The sequence below is a fragment of the Capra hircus genome, chromosome 14, assembly GCF_001704415.2.
Source record: "Capra hircus breed San Clemente chromosome 14, ASM170441v1, whole genome shotgun sequence".
Lineage (NCBI taxonomy): Eukaryota > Metazoa > Chordata > Mammalia > Artiodactyla > Bovidae > Capra > Capra hircus.
Window position 1 is genome coordinate 80,223,597 of NC_030821.1, and position 24,168 is coordinate 80,247,764.

Sequence of the window (24,168 nt, forward strand, 5' to 3'; positions counted from 1 at the left end):
TCCCCTGACTTGTGGAGGAGTGGGCCTGGCCTTGTACCACCCACTCACTGTGGGTGTTGGGGGCGGGATGCCGCAAGTCAGTGGAGACTCAGCGGAGCCTGGGCTCAGAGGCCAGCACCGCACCTCCTGACCCGCCTGCACATGGACCCTGGAGAGCTCCTTTTGCCTGCAAACCTCACCTCCCCGAAGCCCCTGCTGGGGTTGTGCCCCACGGCAGCTGGGCGGGTGGGTACAGCAAGAGCCGCAGCAGCCCCCCGAGCTCCCTGGCCGGGGGCGGCCCCTCCGCTCTGCTGACCGCGCACGCGCTAGCCGCCTAGTGCTGCCAGGCCCAGCTGGCCGGCGGCACAAGGTCGGCCACCGCTCTGCAGTCCCCTCCTGCCGTCCTTCCCCACAGGCTGTGGAGGCAGGGCAGGGAGCGGGGCACGGGCAGCCTTGGGCTCTGCGCCAGCCAAGCCAGGGTGGCTGGGCGTCGGCAGCCTCCCCCGGCTGTGTGGATGCAGCCACACCCCTTACCCCCCAGCCTCAGTTTCCCCATCTGTATTGTGGGGGTGCAGCCTCAGGCTCCCAGCATAACGGAAGCACTGGACCCGCAGATTTACCCAGAGATGGGGCAGGAGGGGCCCCCAGAGGGGAGAGGAGCAGGGAGGGGGCTCCACAGCACCAGGGATGACCCTTGGGGGCTCTTTAGTGGCAAACGCTGGGGAGGGAACTTGCAATCTCTTTGTGCTGGCCCTCTGGGCAGAACTGGGCAGATTGCCCTCGGTCCCTGCCTCCAGGAAGCCCCAATCCTGCCACACCTCCAGGCCATCCTGGGCCAGCCTTGGGACCAGCACCGCAGAGCCCCGTAGCCCACGTTCGGGGACTGAGGCTGGGGCCAGGGTACTAGGGCCAATCCCAGAGCTGGGAGCCTGCCTGCAGGGTGGCCGCGGGATTCGAGACCTCACCTGAGCCCCTGCCCCAGTGGCAGCGCCCCCTCTCCTGGCCCTAGGCTGGGAACTAACACGGCTGTCAGCCCCCCAGCTGGGGTCCCAGCCCTGAGACAGACCTGTTCTGATGCTCAGGAGAGTCCCTGGTGGATGTCGGCAGAGCCCATCGGAGACCCTCATCACAGTCTGGCGCCTCCTCCAACAGCCCCCCAACCCCACCACTCAACAGCCAACTCAGCCTGTCCCATCCCTCTGGACCCAGGGTCAAGGCCGCCCCAAAGCCGCACGCCTGCCCCTAGAGGGGCCTGCCTGGGCCCTGCCCACCTTCCCCCTGCTCCATCCCTGCTTCTGGGAGCCCACTCCCAGCCCTCTCGTCTGGAAAGTGGATACAGCCTGGAGCAGACACTCTGCCTGCACGCTGGGGTTGAGGGGCTGGCGAGGCACGGCCGCATCCCCCACCTTGTGGCCTCACAGGCGTGTATGGGGCATTAGCCTGGCCCCATGTGGCGGGATGCATGGGAGGACCTCCTCTGCCAGACACAACTTTCCGCAACCTGGAGGATCTCTGTGCAGAGGGGCGTGTGGGGGCCACGGAAGAGCCACCTGGGAGTCTGTGGGTGCTGGATGCCCGAGCCAGGGTCTGGGCCTGTGTCTGCGGGACAAAGCCCCTGCTCCCTGAGAGGCAGTGCACTGCCCCAGGTCAGGCAGACCGCCCTACCCTGCCCGTCCGGGGGCCCATGGGAGCCCACCAGCCCTCATCTAGACTGGCTCATTAGGCTCTGGTCAGCCTGTGCGGGGAGCGAGGCCACCCCTGGGCCCTGTACAGCAGGCAAGAGGAGCAGTGAGGGTAACAAGCAGGGCAGGCCCCTGTTCAGAACTGCCCCCCAGAAGCGTGGCGACATGAGAAGCCGGCCCGAGGGCAGGAAGGAAGCGGGGCAGGTGCTGGGGCCACAGGAGGGAGTGGCCCTGGGCCCAGCAGGCGGGGGAGGAGGGCACCTTCTGGCCTGCACCCTGGGGAAGTAGGCGATGCCAATGGGGGCAGGTAAGGGGCAAGTCAGGGCACCCCCAAGACTGAGGCTCTGGTGTGAGCCTTCAAGAGGCTCCTGGGGTTAGAAGATGACCTGGCAGAGCCCCCCGTGGGGTTTTCACACAGGCTCCCACAGTGGGGGGTCGCTGGGGCCACCAGAGGGCCAGGTGTTCTCCAAAACTCGAGGGCTCCATGCCCTGGGCCTTGAGGACAGCTCTGCTGGCCAGAAGGCAGTCCCAGCTCTGAGCCCAAGCCCCTGAGTGGCCTGGTCCGGCCTCTTTTGGCTGGACTCAGGGCAGAGCTGGGCAGGAGGCCCAGGCCGCCAGCATGGAAGGCCCTTGAGCCTGCCAGTGGCCACTCACCTGCACCTGCCCAGACCCCACCCTCTACCCTGCCCCCGACAGGCCCACAGGTGCTTTCCAACAGCGGGGCACCCCCGCCTCTATTCACTGCCTGCCTGAGAGCTCCAACAAGGCCTTGGATAAACGGCTGAGGCCGCTCATGCCGGGGCACACTAGTGTCAGGCCCCAGGTCACATAGCGGGGTGGAGGCCAACCAGTCGAATCCATCCCAGGCTGGGAGATCACAGCTGAGAGGGGCTGGGGCCCGCGAGGGAGCCCCTGACCCTGCCTGGCACCCTGGGGTAGTGTCCCCAAGGGGCGATGCCGGCAGGGTCCTGGGATCAGCGGGGGCAGCCCCTGATCTTCACCGAGGGGCTCCTCTGACGGGGTGGGGGGTGCAGGCCCAGAGAGATGGGAGGAGATGGGCGGGGGGTGGTCAGAGGACAGACAGGGCCTCAGAGATGACCAGACCCCCACCTTAAGCAGGCAGGCGATGGGTGGTGGGGACTTTCCCTGAACTTGGGGAGCAGATGCGTGTGCGTGTCTGTGCATGCATGCGTGTGTTCTGTGTGCACACATGTGTCTGCAAGGCGTCTGCACACGTGGGCACCTGCAGCACGCTTGCATGAGGCTGGCGGCAGGAGGAGGGCTCAGTGTGTGCTATGGGATGTGCGGGTCAGTGACCGGGGAGGGGCCAGCCTGGAGCGGGAGCCCAGGGGAGCCCAGGAGAGGGCCTCGGAGGAGGGCCGGGCCGGGGAGGGCGGCTCCACACCCCTCCCTGCAGGTGACCATGCAGTGGCTTGTCTGAGCCGCCCGTGCTCCCCGCCCTCAGCCACAGCCAGAGCCCAGGCCTCCCCTGGTGGTCAGACTCCACAAGCCCACTGACCAAAGGTGAGGGTGGGAGGGGCGCCTGGCCTCAGTGCCAGGCTCTAGCATGGTCGCCGGTCCCTCCTCTCAGAAGTCCTCATGGGTGGCTGTATCCCCGAGGTTGCTGGCCTCTGTCTGGTCCATGGGTTCACATACCCCGACTGGGGTCACTGCGGCGTCAAGCGTGCACTGCCCGTCCTGGGTCCCAGTGATCAACAGGCACCCGAGCCCCCTCAGGTCCCTGACTCCCCAACCTGCCTGCGGACAGAAGCCTGCTGAGGGCCCGGCCCCAGCACTTTGGCCAGCCTCTGCCCCGCAGCCTACTGCATGGCCTCTCGGAGCCTGCGGGGCAGCCTCTGGGTGAGGGATGGGGGACCCCAGAGAGTCAGGTGAGGGAGGAGGAGCTGGAGTCATGGAGATGAGAGAGGGCTGACCGCACACCGGGCCGGGTCTCGGGTCTCAGGGGACCCCCGCGAGGCAGGAACAGTGTCAGCCCCACGTCACAGCTGGAGGGGTCACCAACCCGCTGAGGGGTGCCCCACCCACCTCCGTGCCCAGGTGGACTGTTCAGCCCCCACCTGCCATCAGAAGCCGGGGTGCCCCAGGTTCCCTGCCCACAGGGGTGTGGGCTTGATGCCGCCCTGCCAGGCTCCGGGATTCTCCAGCCGCACCTCCATCCTTGGGCCCCCCGCTCCCCTCCCGGCCCTGCCGTCCCCTCCCCACCCACCCCAGGCCACCAATGGCATCCCCAGACACCAGCCACAAAAGGCGCTCTGTTGTCCCGGCCGGCCCCCTGAACAGTGCCCGCCTGTGTCCTGGAGAAGGCTGCCCTGGGGGAGGGGCGGGTGGGCAGCCACGGCACGGATGGCAGCCCGCGGGCTGGCGGGTGGGCAGGGCTGAGAGAGGCCACCTAAGGGCGCCTGACCACCCTGCCCTCCCGCCACGGGGTGACCAGGGCCCCCACAGGTCCCTCCCGGGGGAAGGAGTTCCCCGGAGGCACAGCCAGCCCCCCTGGGCGACCCCAGTCACAGACCCCAGACAGCCTGCAAGCGGTCAGGGGCATGGGGCCACAGGGAGGGGCTGGCAGCCGGGACAGGCCTCCGTTTACTAGCAGAACCGCGAGTGGTCTGCTAGGAGACCCTGGCCCCCCGCCCCACGGCCACCACCTGCCCCCACTCCCAGCCCATGCGGGGCCAGCCAGCTTCCTGAGCACCCCGGCCGACTTGTGGAGCATCCCAGGCCTGCCCCAAGGGGCCCGGCCATGTCATCCTCCCTGCAGAGAGGGAAAGCAGACCAGGAAGGGTCTCCAGGTCCAGGGGCGGGGGTGCCGGGGTGGGGCTGGGCTGCCAGTGGGGAGGCTCCCTCCCCTGCCCGCCAGCCTGGGCACCAGGGCCTCCAGGGGAACCTGGCCGGAAGCCAGGCAGAGCCACCCCGGAGGAAAGAGAAAGGCGGCCCGGCCGGAAGGTCCAGTGCTGGGGGCGGAGAGAGGAGCCTTGTCCTGGGCTGGCTCTGCTCCAGGCTGCCCCATCCAGACCTGCACCCTCATCACGCCTCTCTTTCCCAAGAGCCTGTCACCCCAAGCCACTTGCAGGCCTTGAAGACATCCAGCGTTCCGTGCTCCAGGCCTGTGCTAACACCTGCACGCTCTAAGCAGCTCTGCCCCACCCCCACCCCCCGCTGGGTAGACACGCGTGGTCCTTCAGGTCACGGGCCTTTGGGTCACAGGCAAGGTGGCTGCCCTGGAAAGCGTTACCTGAGCCTGCGGGGCCTCCCGAGAACAGACGCGCCCTTGCGAGCTCCCACCACGTCCTGCAGCCCGGGCACACACACATACGCGCACACAGTGCTCTTGTGTTGCACAGACACACTCTGCGGAGTCCCGGGCGGGGACAGTGAGAGCATCAGCCCCTTCAGCTGGGCGTCCCTCGGGGGCAGGGACCTCTCCTGAGGAGGGGAGGCTCCTGATATTCTGGCTGCAACCTATGTCCCTGCCTCTCCTCTCCGTGTTCCCCTGCTTGGTACCGAGAGGAAGCCCATGCTCCTCGCAGGAGACGCAGAGTCCTCGCCCACTCAGCTGCTGGCCACGGGTGACGCCCCACCCACGCCCCACGCCAGGGTTTGTTCCCGGAATTCTCAGCAAGAGGGGCTCATCCAAGGTCAGCGGTCCAAGGTCACATGGGAGGGGGTGGGGATGGCGGCAAGATTGGAAGAGGCGGTCAGGAAGGGCCCTTGTGGCTGGGCCGACGATGCGGAGGTCCCAGGGGTGTCCCAGGGGTGTCAGGGTGTCCCTGACAGCATGGGGTGGTGGGAGGGGCAAGAACAGAGGAAGGGGTGCTTAGCCAGGACACACTTCAGGGAGCCCAGGTCTCGGGGCTCTCGACACCCCCTGACCCGCCCCATGACACCGGCGGCTGCATCAGGACAGGCCGTCCGAGAGGAGCCTGAGCACTTGGTGCTTAGAGGTACCAAGGCTCCTGGCACCCACGGGCACCTTCTCCCCCATCTCCAGGAGGGCTGAGGGGAGGGAGGGTGGCAGAGTGTGGGCCAGGCCCAGCGCCACCACCAGCTGCACCCCAAGAGCTAGGGCTGGGCGGGCAGAGAGGGGAACAAGCTGACCTGTGGCCCAGGGTGAGCTCCGGGGAGGAGGCTGCCCCGAAACCAGGGCTGGGCCAGGCTTGAGGGATGTGTGCACAGGGACTGGTGGAACCCGTAGGGTCAGGGCTTGGGCTGGGGGCAGGGACAGCGCTTCTACGTTCTGACCTCACTTGCATCTGCCTGGACAAGCGGGCTGGCAGCCCTGACTGCCCAGGGTGTCGCCTACACTGCCTGTCCAAACTCCGCAGGCCAGGCGGCAGGGAGGCTCCGCCGGCCCTGGGCACCAGTTCCAGGGGGCAGCCCCCCACCATCACCCCCTGCCCCCCAGTGACTTGGCCAGGCCACCTGGGCCACGCACGGAGCTCTGAGGCCCCTGCTTGCCAGCTCCTCGAGTCCTCTGCCTCTCCTCCCACCTTGGGGACCCCTCAGCCGTGTCTCAGCTGAGAGTCAGCACCCCAAAACCAGCCACCCCGTGGGGGACAGGGGCAACCTGGCCCTCATCTCGCCATCCATCGCAGCCTCTGAGGTCCTGGAAACCTCCTGCCCTGGAGACCTCTCTGGTCCCGCAGTCACCCGGTCACTCAGCAGGGACCAGTCCGTACCCCCGCCCCTAAGTGAGTCCTGGAGGATGCCCATAGACCCCACGGGCAGGGACCCGCTGGAGAGTCAAAGGCGAGGGTGGGGGTGCTATGGGGGATGGGGGGGTGAGGGGGAGGAGGTGTGCGGGCAACAGTGAGAGTGAAGGCTGGGGATGAGACGGCCAAGGGGTGAGCCAGGGTCTCCAGCCACACGCAGACGGATTCCATTGTCTAAAGCATTTTATGCTTGTGAAGGCACAGAACATTCTGGAAGGATAACAGGGACACATTAACAGGAGGACCTGGGGTCTAGGGCGAGGAGATTCCCTCTTCGCTCTAGCCCTTTGGGGCTGCTCCCATTGCTTGTCACCTTCCAGGTGCATGTGTCAGGAAGGTCTAACTCTTTGCGATCCCATGGATGGTAGCCCTCCAGGCTCCTCTGTCCAGGGGATGCTCCAGGTAAGAATATTGGGAGTGGGTTGCCATGCTCTCCTCCAGGGGATCTCCCCGACCCAGAGATCAAACCCACATCTCTTATGCCTCCTGCACTGCCAGGCAGGCACTTTACCACTAGCATCCCCTGGGAAGCCCAAGTAGAAATGAATTAAAAAGAAAGCGGAGGGAATGGTGGTTACAGGCAGGAAGGAGCCTCAGTTCCCGCCACCCTGTGAGCCAGGGGGACACTGGGTACAGGGAAGGCTCCGGATGCTCTGGCAGAAAGGAATCCGAACCGAGGGATCCGAACTCCTCTGTGGCCGCGGCCATGGCCAAGGGTCCCGGGTCTGCTGCTGCGTCTCGCCCTGCAGAAGAGGCCTCGTGCCTCTGTGGCCCAGGCTGGGAATCAGCGGGAAGCTCTTCCCCTCTTGGGCCTTGCTTTCCCAACAACATAGGGCGTGAAGAAGGGTTCCCCCAGCACCCTCTGCCCGGTATCCTCAGAGCAATGCCACAGCCCCAGACATGAATGTCCACCACGGCGCCCAGCTTCCAGGGCAGTGCACTCATATTTTACGCTGTGTTGTGGGTCTGTTTGTGGTACACACTGAAGAGGGTCTTGGGTGGTGTCGGGATGACAAGAGGAGCCTGGAGTCCAGCGTGCTTGTGGGCAGGGGCTGCCCCCCAGGAGCACCTACCATCTCCTCGGCCACTGGGGCAGGTCACCACCTCAGTCTAGGACCACACCCCTCCCCCGCCATAGTCCCCACCACTCCCAAGAGGTAGCCCAAGGCCTGCAGCGCTCTGGGTTCCCGCCCCCTTCCCCCTGGAGCCCCAGTCCTGCTGTTTTTCTCTCCAGCTTCTGCACGCGAGCTGCCTACACCTTACATCTGCCACAGGGCCTTTGCATGGCTGCTCCGGTGTGAGACCATCCTCACCACTCCCACCCCTCTTCTCCTGGTTTAGCTGCCATTCCCCATAGACGGCTCTGGGAGACCCCTGCCTCTGGCCTCCTGCAGGCTGCTGTCTTCCATCCCAGAGCCCATTCACTGAACTGAGCAGGGTCTCTTTTCTGCCTTATTCCCACTAGCCTTCACATGGCAGGGCACGCCCTCTGCCTTGCCCAAGCTGCACTCCCAGTGCACACGTGTCCACGTGGGCACCTGTATTTTCACTACGTGTGTGCAGGCTATACACACTGTATCCAGGTCATATGTCTACTCAGAAATTGCTGCTCTGACCGGTAGCACGGCCGCAGCCACGCAGGCTGGGGGCCAGAGAGTTCCAGAGGACAGTGGGACAGAGTGGGTCAGCCGGGATGCACTAAGCTAACCAACTCTCTGGGTTTAGGTTTGAGGGGGGCCACCGCTTGCACACCACCACAGGACCTGCCGCAGGTAAAACGTGGTTAGATTCAATCCTGCCATCCCGGGCGCGCATTGACACAGATCTGCTCTGCGCACGCACACACGTGTGGCAGTCTGCGTGCCTGCCCACACAAGCCACCAGTTTGCCGGCCGGACACGCACGTGCACGCGTGGCACACAGGTACCCAAACGCGCTCCTCACGCCCGTGCACCAGGCACGCGGGCACGGCGAGTGCGGGGAGGCGGCTGACTGCACTCGGGCCCTGACAAGGGAGCCTAGGGCCCGCCGAGAGGCGGGGGCGGCCGTGCTGCGGGGATGGGGCGGGCGCCCGGGCCGCGGACGAGACGGAAGGGGCGGGCAGGCGGCCGGTGGTGCGGGCGCCCTCTCTCGGCCGCTCGGGGCAGCGCGCCGCCCTCCGCCGCCGCCGCCACCGCATCCCGGCGCCCGCCGCCCGGGCCGGAGCTGGAGGCGTCCCCGGGGGGCGGACTCACCCCCAGGACCCGCTCCGGAGGTGGAGGCCCGGGCCAGGGGGGCCGGCCAGCGGGCGAGGATGCCGAGGGAGGTTGCCTGCACCCTGCCGCTCGCCCGGCCCCGCCGAGGCCGCCTCCTGCCCGGCCCTGAGGCCGCGCGTCCGCAGGCACCCAGCTGCCTCCGGACCCGGCTGGCCGGGACGCTGCGGGCCCGGGACGCTGCGGGCCTAGCCCGTTGCGGGCCCAGCGCATCGGATGTCCGGGAGAGCGCCGAGGGCCTGGGCCGGAAGAGCCCCCAGAGCCTCCCCCTCGCCCCCATTTCACGGACGCGGCCACCGAGGCCGGAGAGGGGCCGGAGCCTGTGGGCGAGGCAGGGCCCCCCAACTTGGCTGCGTCCCCTCCCGTCCCTGGGTCCCGAGCAGAGCGGCGTGATGCCCAGGGCGGCGAATCCCCTTTTCCGCCCCCGCGCAGGAGCGCGGCGGGGACAAGCTCCCTTCCCCGGGATCGGAGGCGGCAAACTCTGCGCTCGAGCCTCCGCGCCGCGCCCGCCGGCGGAGCCGCGCGCCGCCCTGGCGCATTCCCGCCGGCCTCGCTCTCGGCCTCCCGCCGCCCGGGTTCCGGGACTCCCAGGCCGGCCCCCCGCCCCCCAGATCCAGGCGCAACAAGTCTGAAAGCAGCGCCGAGCAAGAGCGAGCGAGCCAGGAGGAAGGGCGCGCGGGGCTGGGCGCTCCGGGATCCCGGCACGCGCAACATTCGCCTCGGGGGACGCGGCGCGGGCGGCGGGCTGTCCGGACTGATCGGCGGGCGGCCCCCACCCCTTGAGCGGCCCTGACACTGCGCGGGCGGGGGCGCGCCCGGGAGCCCCCACCCCCTCCTTCGTCTGCTTGACCTTGCTGGGGTCCTCAAAGCCGGACCTGGCGGCACCCGGGCGTCCGGACGCAGAGTTTCGCGGCCACCTGCGGGGGCGAGGGAGGCTCTCTCCCTCGACCTCCCTCCCTGCCTCGGCGGCGGCGGGGGTCGCCGAGGAATAGAAGGCTGCAGACTCTAGGAGACGCTATGGCCGCCGCCTCAGACCCCAAATACACGGTATTCCACCTCCGGATATGAAAAGAGACCCCCGGCCTCCCGTTCGCCCCCATCCCGCCCGCGCGGCCGCTGCTCGGAGGGGGCGTGTGTTTGTGTCTGTGGGGGAAGGAGCTGGGGGTCCCCTTAGGTCCCGAGGGTGGGTTGGGAGCGCCGATTTCCCAGCCCCCTTCCCAAGACGTTTGCCAATTGGCTGCCTGGGGCGGGGGGGTGCGCGCCCCCTGCCCACCCACACACCTGCACATATTTCAACTCCTCGGGAGTTGCTGCTAAGGAATTCTCGGCCCTGACCCCGGGGAATGAAAGGGACGTGACGGGAGCGCGCGGAGGGAAAGGGCGCTGAAGAAGGGGTGGGTTAGGACTCGTCCGGGTCCATCCTGGCTCCCTGCACTCCAAGAAACTTGAAAGCCGAAAATAAAAGTGGGGAGGGTAAGGTGCCCGGCGGGCCGGGGCCGGGGTGCCGGAACGGGCGCTCCCTCTGAGCTGCCTGGGAAGTGACCCAGCGGGAGCCGCCGCACCCGGCAGCGGTCCACGGGCTCGGAGCCGCATCCTCTAACAAGCCTTCCCGGCCACCAAGCTTCGCGGCGATTTTCAGCTCTGCCGTGCCCTCCCGAAGCAGGCCCGAGGCGCGCTGTGCCCTGCCCAGGGGGCCGCGGGGACTAGCGGGAGAGGGCGGCCGGCCGGGCCCAGAGCACCAACCTGCCCGGGAGGGGGCGGGGGCCAGGCTAGTTCCTCGAGGCAGCTGCGCGGCGGCCGACGAGGACCGGCGGCCTCGGCCCGCTGGGAATGGGGACCGAGGAGTGCCCAGCGCCCGGCCTCGCTGCTTCGCGCGGAGAGGGCGCAGGGATGACCCAAAGTTCGGATCCGCTTATCCGCGCGGCCTGTCCGAGCGAGTGGAAAAGATCAGAATGGAACGAGTCAGGGCGTTCGTGTGTGTGTGTGTGTGTGTGTGTGTGTGTGTGTGTGTGTGTAGGGGGCCGGACGGTGCTAGGGTAGCCCTCTGACCATCTGGGAGGAAGAGCACCTCCAGGGAGTATCCGCCGCCGGTGCCGCGTCTACTGGAGGCTGCGAGGGAGAGCCTGTGCGTGCGGGGAGGACATCTCGGGCCCCTACAGGGGTTTAGGGGCTCTGGATGTGATGAGGGGAAGGGGACACACCGGGGTGTCTCTCCTGAACCTACCTGGGTCAGTGTGTGGCTGCGGGGCACCTCTGGGGCTCCCAAGACCCCTGCCAGCGCCCGTGTGGGTCAGGGACACAAGGGGAACGCCTTCCCCAGCCGGCCCTGGCTCTGTGCATGTGACGGGGAGGGCAGTCTTCCTCAGCCTGGCCTGCCACCCCGGCCAGGCTGCGGGTGTGTGGACTCGGGGGAGCCGAGCAGCGCCGAGGAACCTCTCCCACGTCCAGGTCGCCCCCTCCTCAACCCGCCCGGTGCGGGCGCGCGGAGACCTGCCAGATTCCGTCGCCGCCGCCGGAGGAGGCAGGGGGCGGGGGCGGGGGGGGGGTCCGAGCTCGGAGCGCCAACCTCGGAGCTACGAAGCCCCAAACGGCGAAGTTAGGAAGTCCGGGCGTCCGCCCCTCCCCCGACCCCCTCCCACCCTCGCTGCGCCCCCTCTCGCCGCGCCCCCAGTCCCCAGCCCCCCGCCAGAGCCTTCCTTACCTTCCCCGGCAGCAGCGGCCCCGCTGGCGAAGACTTGATCGGGCGAGTTGCAAATCCCCAGGAGCGCCCCGCGTCGCCGGCGGCCGAGCCGGGCGCCCGACCGGAGCGGGGGCTCCTCCTGCCGCCGCCACCCCCGGCCCGTTCCAGGCCTAGCCGAGTCGCCCCCGGGAGCACACTCGCCGGCGCGCGCAGGCCCCCTCCCCTCCCCCCGCCTGCCGGCGCCCCCCGGACGCCCGGGAGGTCCGGATGCCCGGGCTGCGGGCGATGCGGGGCGCGCGGGCCCGGGCCCGGCCAGGACGCGGTGCGGCCGCCTGTGCTCCCGGCTCGCCGGCTCCACGCTCGTTCCGCCGGGGCCGCCGCCAACGCCGCGACCGCCGCTCCCTCTCCGGCCGCCGCCGCCGCCGCCGCTCGGCTCCTCTCTCCTGGCCCGCTCCTCTCGCCTTTTTTCCCCTTCCTGAGGGGGGGGCGAGCCGAGCCGAGCCGGGGGCGGGGCGGCGCGGGGAGGGGGAGGAGGAGGCCGAGGACGGCGAGAAGGAGGAGGAGAGAGGCGGGCTCCTTCCCCCACCGGGCTGCCGGCGCTCCCCAATCTCTCGCTCTGAAACTGGATCCCGAATCGGGAGCCAGAGACTGCATTACGGATTACATCAGGCTTTCTAGAGCTTCCAGATCACACATGAGAGGGGAGCGCGAGCGGGGGGCGGGGTGTGGGGGAGGGGAGAGGTGGCGGGGCGGGGGGGTAAGGAAAAACGCACACGCGCGCGCATCGGGGGAAGCCCGGCGCCCGCCCCATGCAGCAGCAACACCAGGAGTTGGGTCTCAGCTCTCTGCCTCTCCCGGGAGCCGAGGAGTGGCTGCCGCGGGCGGACTGGGCGAGTGGACGGACGGGTGGGTGGATGGGCAGGCAGGGCAGATGGATGGAGGGAAGGAAGTTGTACGGGCTTGTGCCCCGACAGGGCGCAGAGGTGCCAGAGAGGACGGGCTGGGTGGAAGGGCGGATGAGGTAAGTGGGCTTCGGTCGAGGAGGTGCGGGAGGGGATGGGTGGAAGGACAGATGCCTAGAGAGATGGGCGATGTGGTGGATGGAAGGGTGGAGGGTGGGTGGATGGATGGAGGAACCAGGTGGAAGAAGATGGGCAGGAGAGGTGGGGACATAACTGGGTGGATGGCACCTGAGTGGAGGGCTGAAGAGATGGCTGGGCCATGCAGTTGAAAGGATGGTGCGTGGATAGGTGCAGGAGGGGAGATTGGATGAGGGAAGGGCAGAAGACAGAGGCCGAAGAACAGACCCAGGACCGTGAGGCTCAGAGGTTGGCGGACATGGGGAGGCCCAGCTTGAACGGCTCAGGTTGGGTTTGTCCAGCCTTTCCTCAGGGGGCTCTGTTCTGAGAGGTGCTGAGGGAGGGGCTTGAGAGAAGAGCCCCGAGGGTCAGAAGCAGCGCTTACCCTGAGGGGCGTCCTCAGTCACTTTGTCCACATTCGTATCTTCCACGCATCCTCCTTTGACTTGGTGACAGTGGGGACATCCCAGTCCCATATGCAGGCTTTGTTTTTCCATAAACTGGGGGAGACGCCCCTTCAGCTGCTTCATCTCTCATCTTAAAGTGACCATAGTCCCCCTTCTTCTGAGGCCTTTGGCCAGATACCCACAGGGGGCCTCCCTAAAATGAAACACAGCATCTTGGAGAAAGGACCTCAGGGAGATTACTTCAGGGTCCTTCTCTACTAGGACGGTTATGCCTCCGAGCCCCTCACTTCTTTTTCATAACTTGTGGTCCACTCTGAATGCAAAATCCTCACTGAGTCTTCCTGAATATGCAATAGTATACACATCTCTCGTCTTAGCCAGCCACCGATGCCTTTGCGGCCCAAGCCCAACATCTGGTCCAACTGTCGGCTTTTTTTAGCTTCTTCCCAGAAGGCTCCATTAGGGTGTCATCACTGTCCCCATCAACCATTAATTCACAGTCGCTTCCACCATTCTCAGCCTGAACGTTAGCATGCAGCCCCGCACGGTTCTCCCCATGACCATCACTGTAACCCCCAAGCAGGACCTCTACAGCGCCATCACCGGCCAGGGCACGTGGCTCACCTCATCAGGGGCAGCTCCGTGCAGACCAGTCCCTCTGGGAAGGACAGCCTGTGGACTGAGGTTCATAGGGTCATCCTGAAGGGCTGGTCAGAAGAGCTAGGGAGACACGGTCCCCAAGGCAATCGGAGGGCAGAGGAGGCCCCAGGGCAGCTGTATCCCTCCCCCTTCATCCTGGGGAGAGGACCTTCTCCCCAGAGTCTTTGAACTGAGGGAGGAGGCAGAGGCGGTGCCCCTGGGGGGCTGCTGCTCCCACCCTTCCTGGCCCAGACTCAGGGCCTCAGCCTTTGCTTCTCTCTCCTTTCTGCACTTGCAGCCTGTGGCCACCAGGGGGCCTTTGCTGTTGGGCCATGGACCGCGCCAAGGGTGCCCGCAGCTCTGAGTCAGGATTTCAGCTGCCGCTTTGCCACCAGCCCTCCTCGTGCCCACGGAGGACGGTAGTAGCCACCCCGCCCTCCTCTGCCCTGGGACCCCCGCTGGGGGTTCCCAGGGCAAGGCTGGGGTCCCCTCCACTCAGGCCATCTGGTGCGAAGCGGTGTTACCTGAGACAGGACTTCTCAGCGGGGCCCTGCCTGCCCCTCCTCGCCTCCGTCCACTCTTTGTCCTTTCTAGAAAAGGGTCTCCTCACCCCAGTTCCTGATCCAGACCCCAGACGGTTCCCCTCCCAGAGGCAGAGAGGCCGTCTGACCCCTGCTCCTCAAGGAGGGAGCAGAGTCAGCAGGGCCCTGGGATTGCTGCGCAGGGAATTCTACCCACTCCCCAGGCCCGTACCCAGCTGAAGTCCTGAAACAGAGTTGCACGGGCCCCACTGGGGCTTCAGCAGCCCTGTGGCTGCATGTGGACCATGACAGAAGGGGGTGAAGGTTTCTTGCAGCCCAGACATCCCAGGATTCTACACTTCTGAGCCTGAAATTTGCTCCCAGTTTACCTCCAGCATTCTCCACCAAAGCTTGTACAATCCCGATGGCTCACACTGACATGAAGGGCGGGGCCACAGCTTGTAGTAGTCCAAGGTGGCCTCAGCACAGGAGGTTGAAACTGATGGACCCATGCCAGGCCAACCCTATCCAGCCGGGCACGAAGTCCTGGAACCTCTTCACTCAGCCCCAGGGGGAGCATGATATTAAACTTCATGGCCATAAACCAATCCCTGACCACAGCCATCTACTCACTGACCACTGACCGTATTCACACACTGAGCCCTGTGACTGGTCCCACTGTGACCCCTGACGCTGGTCCCACTGTGAGCCCTGAGCCCGGTCCCACTGTGAGCCCTGAGCCCGGTCCCACTCTGAGCCCTGACCCTGGTCCCACTGTGAGTCCTGAGCCTGGTCCCACTCTGAGCCCTGAGCCTGGTCCCACTCTGAGCCCTGAGCCTGGTCCCACTCTGAGCCCTGACCCTGCTCACACTCTGAGCCCTGACCCTGGTCCCACGCTGAGCCCTGACCGTGGTCCCACTCAGCCCTGACCCTGGTCACATGTTGAAGCCCCAGCCTGGTCCCACTGAGCCTTGTCCTCCTGGCACTTTTACCCGTTCAGCTTCTTATTCCCGAGCCTTAGTGTACACGCTAAGACATCCCTGAGGAATGAGAAACAGAAGCTTTGTGCGTGCGGGGGCTAGGAGGACCCCCAGTGGAGCAGCAGGAAGCCTACCTCAGGGTCTTATCTGTTTAAAACCATTCTCACACAGGACCGGCCCCTCTCTGGGGAAGACGTGAGGGTTTACCCCTCAGCAGTCAAGGAGAGAGCTGGGATGGTCTAGAGCTGAGCCCCCTAAGTCCTGGTCTCCCCACCCGGCCTCCTGGCACCAAGGCAGAGCGAGGGCCTGCAGCACCTGGCACCCCTTCTCTGGCCTTCAGAGGCTGCCTGGGGGCTGGCTGGAGGGCACAGCACAGGGGTCCCAGCCTGGGGACATCGTGGCCCTCTCCAGCCACTTGGTGGACTTTGTAAGCCAGAGGGTGGCGGTGGGGTGCGGAGCAGAGTGAGTAATGGGCTGATTCACATGCATGTAATTAGTTGTGGATGCAACATGCCAGCGTCAGCCTCCCAGCCAGGACACGCAGGGCCCGCGCTGCCACTCAGCAGAATGAGGCCCCGCCCTGTGGCTGCTCTGCCTTCCCGCTCCCCTGCTGCCCACCCGCTCAGCCCTGGACTCCCCAGGCTACGCGACTGTGAGGAGACGGAAAAGAGGAGGGATGCCTAGGGAGGAAGGAAGCGAGGCCAGGGCTCCCAGCTCCTCCGGCTAGCCACAGGCTCCATGGGCCCCTCCTCCAGGAAGCCCCCCACCCTCTGCATGCATGGCCCCCGAAACACCCAGACGTCTCCGCCCACCTGCAAGCACACAGGCCAAGGCCCTCTCTGGGCCCAGTGACGGTGGCCAGCCCCTCCTGCACCCCCGGCCAGCCCAGAGCTGAGTGACTGGGCGGCGGGGCCAGCATAGGTGGGCCCGGGCAGGTGGGCAGTCAGCTTCCATTCTGAGACGCCCACAGTCCCCTGCGCACCATCGTCCCGCCCCAGCCCCGGCCAGGTGTGCACACACAGCAGCGACCCAGCTGGGGTCTGTGTCCTGGAGACCAAGTCCAGGGCCAGAATCAGCTCAAGTAACCAGATTCCAGCAGTGAGAGGGCCCAGGGGACCGACCTCCACACCTACCCTGCTCAGGCTGCTCGCTCCTGGGCCAGAGGCACTGGGGTGGGGGCAGGGGCAAAGGGCCGAGAAGGCTGGTCTCCAGATGGCCCTACAGAGCTGGCCAACAGGATGGGTGGTGGGCATGTTCTGTGCAGGGCTGACCAGCACATCCACCACTGGCCACACGTGGCTACTGAGTGTCAGAAATGTGGCTCATGTGCCCGAGGAACTGAAGTTCTAATTTCTTTCTCTTCACTAGTTTCACCTTAAATAACCACGTGTGGCTAGTGACTGTCCTACTGCGCGGCGGCCTGTCTTCCCCGCAGGGGACTGGCCTCTAGGAGTCCTGAGGCTCCCCCTGGGGAGGGCTCCGGGCCAGAGGTGGCCTGAGATTTGTCAACTGGGCTCCAGTGAGCACGCGACCTGTGGCTCCGGGCTCCACAGCAGAGCTGGTGAGCTGCCTGGCACCTCCCCTTGCCCACATCGGGCTCCAGGTGAGAGTGGGGAGTCCTCAGGGCAGGTCGGCGCAGTGGCTGCAGCCAGACCAGGGTGGTCTGGTTTGTATCCTGACGGCCCCACCTTCTCGCTGTGTGACCTCAGGCAACTGCCTCCTCTGTGCCCGCTTCATCTGTGTGCCGGGGACAGTAATGGCACCCCCTGTGTGGTCTTTGTCAGGATCGAGTGAGTAAATCAAGGCGGGCCTGGCACAGATGGCCAATTCCGATGGAGGTGTGGGCTCCACGTCAGAGCCCCAGTTTTCCCGCTCTCTGGTGCCAAACCTCCTGGCCCGGGCCCAGCTCCTGCCCCCTCCCTCCTGCTTCTCCGCACTGACTCAGCGCAGCCGCAGGGTGGGACCCCTGCCATCAGCCCCTCGGGGTCAGCAGGCGTGACGGCTTCAGATGGCGGTCGGCTGCCCATGGCTTCGCCCCCTCTGGCCCCAGGGCCTCCAGCTCCTGCCACCTGCCTTGGCGCCACGGAACCAGGGTCCTGTGGACCACTGTGCAAGCCCTCAGTGTGCCCCCGCCCCGTGGGCCCCCAGCTACCACCCATGCCTGGGCTGAGTGATGGGCCTCCGGCTGGCAGGGCAGGAGGTGAGGGGAAAGCTACGCGCGACTCCAGCATTTATAACCCTTGCCCTTTGGGAATTCCTCCCGCACCTGACCTTAAGCCCTCTTGCTGCAGCCTCGACCCTGGCCCTCCATCTGACCCCAGCTCCCCACCTCTGCCTAACACCAGGCATGTCTGATGCGGAAATCTCAGATGGAGGGGTCCACTTGGCAGCTGGGGCGGGGGACATCAGGCTGAAAAGCTGGAGGCCCCCTGGCAGGGCGCTTTCAGCCAGGCAAGGCGCTTTCTTCCCCTGCTGGTGTCAAAGCCCAGGTGGTGCTGGGGTGTGGGTACCTAGGAGGGGCCTACACCTCCCGAGTGGGGAGCAGAAGTGGGGGAGCGGCCAGTCCCATCTTGGACTCTGCTGAGCCCAGCTCGGGGCTGGGATCGCCCTTCTGCAGGGAAGCCGCAGAGAGGTGAAGGCACCAGCTGAGCCCATTAGGCAGGACCCAGGCGGACTTCTGGGGGGAATGGGTCTTCTGTCTGGGGGACTTGGGACCAAGTGCTTGATAAGTTTCTTCCACCTGGCCCTCAGGCTGCAGTCCTCAGTCTGCGTGACCAGCTGCTGCCCGCAGGCCCGAGGGGCCCAAACCCCAGGCCCTGGATGCCTGGTTTCCTGGCCATGGTGCTGAGTCCTCGGCCTTCTCCTGAGGAGCCTGGGACACTGAGCTTATGTAACAGGAGTGCCCTGCCTGGCACCCCTCGCCCGCCCTGCCCTCCCTGGGGAGGAGGAGGCCGGGGTAGTTTCGGGCTATTTTCAAGCACTCGTTCTCACAACTCTTGGGTGAGAACCGGGCGCGATTGGCGGATTTTCCTAACACCCCCCGTGGGCGGCAGGGCCGAGGAAATGCAGGTCAGGGAGAGGCGAGGAGGCTCCAGCCCATAACTGGCGTTGCTGCTGCTGCTGCTGCTGCGAGGGTCCCGGGCTGGGGCCAACTGGGGAGCCCGTAGGGTCTCTGAGACCTGGCAAGCGGGCAGCCGCTGGCCATGCTTCCCACATGTCCGCAGCAGCCATGCTGCCAAGGCCGCTCCTTTCTGTCTCCTGCAACCTCCAGGGGCTACAGGGCGTGGTGCCTCTTGGAAGTGGGAAATCTCGAGGCTCAGAGAAGGGGTGTGACTGGCCCGAGCTCACACAGCCAGGATTGACACCAAAGTCTTTCCTCTGACCAGGTGGGACCTAGAGTCATGGGCTTGTTCTTCAGAGAGAGGGAGGGTCTTTAAGACTGACAGTGCAGACAGAGAAGGTGGGGACCTTACCTGTAGCTCCTGGCTCTAACCCTGGACACTGCCAAAGCGCCATTTCCAGTCCTCACCATCCTGACTGAGCCCCGGCCCTCCCTGGTCACCCCTGAGGATGACCATCCACTGCAGCCACTTGACGGGTTTTCTTGGACCCCTCTTACGGGCTGGCACCTGTGCGCCCCAGCCCTGTGGTGCTGGTTCTGCCAGCCCCTCCCCTGGGCTGAGCGAGCCCTTGGGAGGGGGCACACGGCGCTGCTCTGGGGGCTTTCAGTGGACAGAGATTAAGCGTTGAATAAACAGTGCAGTGAAAATCAATACCGACAATAGCAGAGATCACAGAGCTGACGGAGCCAGGGCTCAAGGTGGCCTGGTCGGCTCTGCACGCTCATCCACCACACGTGGTGCCCAGCGGGCTCCCAGCGGCATGGGTGATGAATCAGCCTCCTTGCCCCTCTGGGTCACAGGCTGAGTTCTCCCCCACAACCCAGCACCCTGCCCAGGTCCCCAAGTCAGGCGCACTCCCCAGCTCTCACCGCCTCTGAGGGCCAAGGAGGCCCTGGTTTCCACAGAGAACCTGGATGCCACCTAGGTCTCCACATGGGTCCTGCCTCCGGGGCCCCGAAGTCCCATCACCATGGCTTCATCAGGAGGCCTCACGAGCTCCAGCTGCCACTGGGCAGGAGGCCTGGTCTCGGCACTGCAGGACATGCCTGTCTCGGTGCTGCATGGCCAGACAGACAGGTGTGTGGAGGATGGCGGATACACAATTCCATACCACGGTCTCTCAGGGAGTGGCCTCTGACCCCCGGTCCATCGGGTGACTCCCTGGGACTGTGAGATGGGACTGGGGGTGTGGGCTCTTGTTGGTCTCTCTCTCGGAGCCCAGGTGCTGGCGGTCCAGAGAGAGTCCAGGGCCCCTGTGGAAAGTGCTGGGAGGGCAGAGGGAAGAGCGAGAGGGGGTCGGGAAGTGGGGTGCCACATCTGAGATGAAGGAGGGAGGCTTGCACCTCCGGAAGACACGTGGATACCGTGTGGAGCAGAGATGTGGCGAACACACTGACCTGTCGGGTTCTCTGCCACAGGCAGAGGTTTCCAAGCCTCTCCTTCTGCCCAGACTCCCCCATCCCTGTGCTCCCTGGACCCCCGCAGCCCTGTCCCCCTACCACCTGTCCTGAGCCAGACCAGGTCAGGGCAGCCCAGCCAGGGCTGGGTGCGACTCTCCCCGAGGGTCCCGGGGGATTTGCATGCTCACTTGCATGTTGTTTGCACTCCAGTCAAAGGTGGCATCCATCTTCCAGCTCCTGGAGTTGGTTCCTGGAACTGCAGCACTCCCAAGACCCGACAAGTATGTGGCTGCTGGGAGGGGGGCCAAGAGAGGGAAATGGACTTTATATGCTGAGAAGAAAGAATAACAGTTGCTCAGCACTTTAAAATTAACATAACACCTTCAGATAGTTCAATTTATTTCACTCTCAAAAGAATATTGAAAAATAGACAGGTTAGGGAGCATAATCCTACTCTTAAAGGTGGCGAAACTGAGGCTCAGAGATGGCAAGCCAGCTGTGTGAGGTCACGTGGCGCACAAGGACCACGGCAGGACCTCAGGCCTGCGCCTCCTCCCGCTCTTCCCAACCGCCTGCCCTGACCGGCAGGGCCCTCTACCCAGAGCCTAATACCAGAGGGGAGTGGCGGTGATGGTGCTGGTGGTGGAGATGGTGCTGGTGGTGGAGATGGTGCTGGTGGTGGAGATGGTGCTGGTGGTGGAGATGGTGCTGCTGGTGGAGATGGTGCTGGTGGTGGAGATGGTGCTGGTGGTGGAGATGGTGCTGCTGGTGGAGATGGTGCTGGTGGTGGAGATGGTGCTGCTGGTGGAGATGGTGCTGGTGGTAGAGATGGTGCTGCTGGTGGAGATGGTGTTGCTGGTGGAGATGGTGCTGGTGGTGGAGATGGTGGTGCTGGTGGAGATGGTGGTGGTGGGGAGATGGTGGTGTTGGGGGAGATGGTGGTGGGGGGAAGATGGTGGTGCTGGTGTTGGAGATGGTGGTGCTGGTGGAGATGGTGGTGGTGGGGAGATGGTGGTGGTGGGGGAGATGGTGGTGGTGGGGGAGATGGTGGTGGGGGGAAGATGGTGGTGCTGGTGTTGGAGATGGTGGTGGTGGGGAAGATGGTGGTGGTGGGGAAGATGGTGGTGCTGGTGTTGGAGATGGTGGTGGTGGGGAAGATGGTGGTGGTGGGGAAGATGGTGGTGCTGGTGTTGGAGATGGTGGTGGTGGGGAAGATGGTGGTGGTGGGGAAGATGGTGGTGGTGGGGGAGATGGTGGTGCTGGTGGAGATGGTGGTGCTGGTGGAGATGGTGGTGGTGGCAGGGAGATGGTGGTGGTGCTGGGGGAGATGGTGGTGGTGGTGGGGGAGATGGTGGCAGGGGGAGATGGTGGTCGGGGGGGAGATGGTGGTGGTGGGGAGATGGTGGTGTGGGGGGAGGTGGTGCTGCTGGTGATGGTGGTGGTCGTGGTCAAGATGGTGGTGGTGATGGTTCTGCTAGTGGTGGTGATGATGGTGGTGGTGATGCAGACGGTGGTGGAGTTGGTGGTGGTGGTGATGTGTGGTAAGGACAGTGGTGATTCTGATGGTGTAGAGAATGGGTCTGCCTGGTGTGGATGTCTTCAGTGCACCCCGGCTCGCACAGGGTACTGCCCCTCCTGATGGGTGTCACCAGCTGGGCTCATACTTTCCCAGGGAGGGAGCTGAGGCTGCAAAGGAGCCTTTGAGAATCAACCAACATGAGAGTCCCTGGGAGCTGGTAGGCTCAATGCTTCAGGGAGAGAGAAAGGGGGGCCCACGGCCCCTGGGCAGGTTGGGGAGGCTCCCTGAACGCTAAAGAGGGGCTCAGATGTAGAATGGCGGCCTTGGGAACCAGCCAGCCAAGTCGTTTGCAGGGGGTCCAGGAGGAGCCCAACTCCGAGGTGGCCACCCTTTATGGTCAAGGCGCCCTATGGGTTCCTTGCACCCCTGATCCCTTTGGGGGACACTGCACCCACCCGAGCCTCCAGGGCTGCTGAGTCGTCAGCATTCCACATTTTCATGCTGCAGAGGAAACGGATGCCGTTTCTCTTTTAAAACATATATATCTTACGTAATGTTATGTAAGTATGCTGATAAGTATGGGGGCAACATGGATGGGGGACCCCGGCCCAGGACCCAGCTTCAGCAGAGCTCAGTGTTTTTCCTGAGATCTTTCTGGCTTTAGGGGGAGAAAGCCTCACCAACGTGGGCAAGTTCTCTGTGGCTCTCCCAGCACGCAGGCCCCTCTTCTGCCCGTGTTAGACTCGATCATGACTCTGCGTCTTCCCTTACGTCTCCAGGCCCCATGTGCCGATCCAAACCGTGCCGGTCATGTGCGTGGTGACACGGCTGGGCGCTGTCCCAGGCTAGCACCTCTCAGCGATCAGCTCGACTCTGCCTGCAGGGTGAACACAGGTGACAGTTCCTCGTCCTCCCCGCTGTGAGGTGCTCCACCCTGGACCAGGCCTCGGGCTTTTCACCTGTCCTCTGTCCCGACCGCATTCCCAGAATGCGGAATTCTCTTTGCCCAGATGTGGCCACGTGGACGGGCTTCCAGCAGTGCCTAGCCGCTTTCTCTGCATCAAGCTGTGAGGTCTGTCCTGCTGGTGACCCCTGGGGGTCATGGGGTGGGCTTTCTCCAGCGTGTGTATCCAGGAAGACAAGGTCTGGGTCAAAGGGCACATGAAGCTTAACCTGTCCAGCTCTGGAAGCTTGACCTGTCCAGTACCCGAGGGGCGCTGGCTGTCACCTCTCCTAGGCGCAGGTCCTGCCTAGGGGCATCTCCTGTGGTTTACGTTCATCTTTCCCGGTCCTTCAGGTGAGCCGGTTGGCCTTGGAAGCTGAGTGGAAAGGGACAAGAGAAAGGTCAGCTGGAGCGGGTCAGTGGAGTAGACCCAGAGAGACTCAGACCTGCTGCCCATCGGCCCCTGGGAGCGGCAGGAAGGCGGGGGCTGGCAGGAAGGCGGGGGGCCGGGCCCGGGTCTGGGTGTAACCTGGATTCAGCTCCTGCTCTGAGCACCGGTGGGAGCGGCAGCTGTGGGGCGTGAGAAAGACCTGGGGCGGGGCCTTGTCTCACGCCCCCTGCCTCAGCCCTGAGCTCCCAACCTTCCTGGTTTAGAACCCCGTCTTCCAACACAGCTCATTCCTGACTCCCTGGGTCCCTCCTTCCTTGCCAGCCAGACGCTCTGTGGACGAATGACCCAGTAAATGAGTGAGTGGACAAACAAACCAACTAGCCAGGAAGACTTCACTTAGGAGCCAAGATGCCCACTGACTTAAGGACATTAAATCACCTTCAGCCAACAGCTTAGAGGCAGCATGTGCCAACAGGCCTTTAGGAGAGTGGGGGTCTGGGTGCCCCTGGATGAGCCCTCCAGCCCTGTCAGAGCCAGGCCTGGCCACAGGGTACAGGGCTGGGGCTCTGGCTTCCTGTCCTCCCGGGCACCCTTGCTGCAGGCAGGCCAGGTGCCACCCCTCCCCTGTCAAGCCTGACACATGGAGCTTGGTGGGTGGGGAGAGAAGAGCAGCAGACCAGGCTGGGGCAGGGTTGGGGGTCTCCAGGGGGGTGGCAGTGACCTCCGCATGGTCTGAGAGCAGCCACCCCGGGTGAGGTCCACCTGATGATCAAGCCCAGTGAAAGGGAAGAGAAGCCGAAGACACCCACGGAGGGGAAGGGGCAGCCGCTTCTGGCCGGGGCTCCTCTCCCCACTGGTCGACAGGCCCTCCTGGTGCACCTGGCCAGGCCCTGGGAGGAGGCAGGGGAGTGACTCTGGATGCCCCAGGCTGGCTTTCCGGGGCCTGTGCTCATGGCCAGGAGCCGCCTTGGGATTCCTCGTGGTGTCCTGTGGCCTTCCCGGGAAGGGCCACCCCTGGGCCAGCACGCTGCCGGCCCATCTCGGGCTTGCCTCCCGGGCACGTGGCCCCGAGCCCTCTCTCCATGCAGTCCCCTGGCAGGGTGGGTGGGGGGCCGGTGTGCCTGGTGGGCTGGAGTGTGACTCAGGCGGAGATGCGTACCAGCAAGTGGTGGAACGTTGCTGCCAGATTAAATGAGGCGCCTCAGAATTAAAAATACATATTTATTTTAACCGGTCGGGGTGTTTGGAGGGAGATGAAAGGGAGGGGAGATGAAATATTACAAATTAGATAATTAAGGCCGCAGAGAGGCGCGTGTGCCGGGCTGGGAACCGGGAGGGTGAATTCCCCACTCCACGCCAGTTCAGAGGGAGAAAAAGGAGTAAGACGCAGAGAGAGAAGAAATAAACAAACAGGCAGCCCAAACCCAATTCAGCCAGCCAAGAGGGTTGGGCAAGGCTCTGTCCCAGGAGGGGACGGGCGGCCAGCTGAGCGGGCCTGGGTGGGGGTCAGCAGGGCCTGGATGAGGCCGGGCACCAGGCGGGATGAGCGGGAGCCCAGAGGTCCCGGCGAGGCGCACCTGACGCCGGAGCAGGGACCAACGGCTTCAATCAGAGGCCGTGTGCTGGAGGACCTGAAACCCAGGGGAGAGCTCTGGTCCTGGGAGGCGTCTGACCCCACAGACAGCCGGGTGCTGGGCTGGCAGAGTGGGCCGCTGGTTACCAGCGGGAGGGCATGGCACCAAGGAGATGGATGGCGAAGGTGGCTGGTGGCGAGGACCGGCGGACTCAGGGGCCAGGGATGCCAGCGGCCAGGGATGGGAGCCCTGCGTGCACGTCTGTGGGCA

General features: G+C 65.1%; 1 protein-coding gene across 1 annotated transcript in view; it reads right to left on the reverse strand.

Annotated features, from left to right (window-relative positions):
- ADGRB1 (adhesion G protein-coupled receptor B1) overlaps positions 1–11,506 on the reverse strand; it is a 76,839-nt gene extending 65,333 nt beyond the window's left edge. Inside the window, 1 exon segment of the mRNA XM_018058646.1 lies at positions 11,345–11,506. The gene's annotated coding sequence lies outside the window, so the exon portion shown is untranslated.